This window comes from Arachis duranensis, chromosome 10 (genome assembly GCF_000817695.3).
Source record: "Arachis duranensis cultivar V14167 chromosome 10, aradu.V14167.gnm2.J7QH, whole genome shotgun sequence".
NCBI classification, from domain to species: Eukaryota; Viridiplantae; Streptophyta; class Magnoliopsida; order Fabales; family Fabaceae; genus Arachis; species Arachis duranensis.
In genome coordinates, this window is record NC_029781.3 from 45175217 (window position 1) to 45175699 (window position 483).

Sequence of the window (483 nt, forward strand, 5' to 3'; positions counted from 1 at the left end):
GACTCACAACCTAAAGAAAGCCTGAACTCTTGGGAAAAGCTAGTCAATGCCTTCTTGGCAAAGTTTTTTCCACCTCAAAAATTGAGTAAGCTTAGAGTGGAAGTCCAAACCTTTAGACAGAAGGAAGGAGAATCCCTCTATGAAGCTTGGGAAAGATACAAACAATTAATCAGAAAGTGTCCCTTTGACATGCTTTCTGAATGGAGCATCATAGGTATCTTCTATGATGGTCTGTCTGAACTATCCAAGATGTCCTTGGATAGCTCTGCTGGAGGATCTCTTCATCTGAAGAAGACACCTGCAGAAGCTCAAGAGCTGATTGAAATGGTTGCAAATAATCAATTCATGTACACTTCTGAAAGGAATCCTGTGAACAATGGGACGAATCAGAAGAAAGGAGTTCTTGAGATTGATACTCTGAATGCCATATTGGCTCAGAACAAAATATTGACCCAGCAAGTCAATATGATTTCTCAAAGTCTG

At 40.2% G+C, this 483-nt stretch overlaps 1 non-coding gene across 1 annotated transcript; it reads right to left on the reverse strand.

Annotated features, from left to right (window-relative positions):
* Positions 1 to 87: 87 nt before the first annotated feature.
* On the reverse strand, positions 88 to 195 carry LOC127743681 (small nucleolar RNA R71). The gene has a single exon (XR_008005065.1). It is a non-coding gene; the product is annotated as a small nucleolar RNA R71 (small nucleolar RNA).
* Positions 196 to 483: the final 288 nt, after the last annotated feature.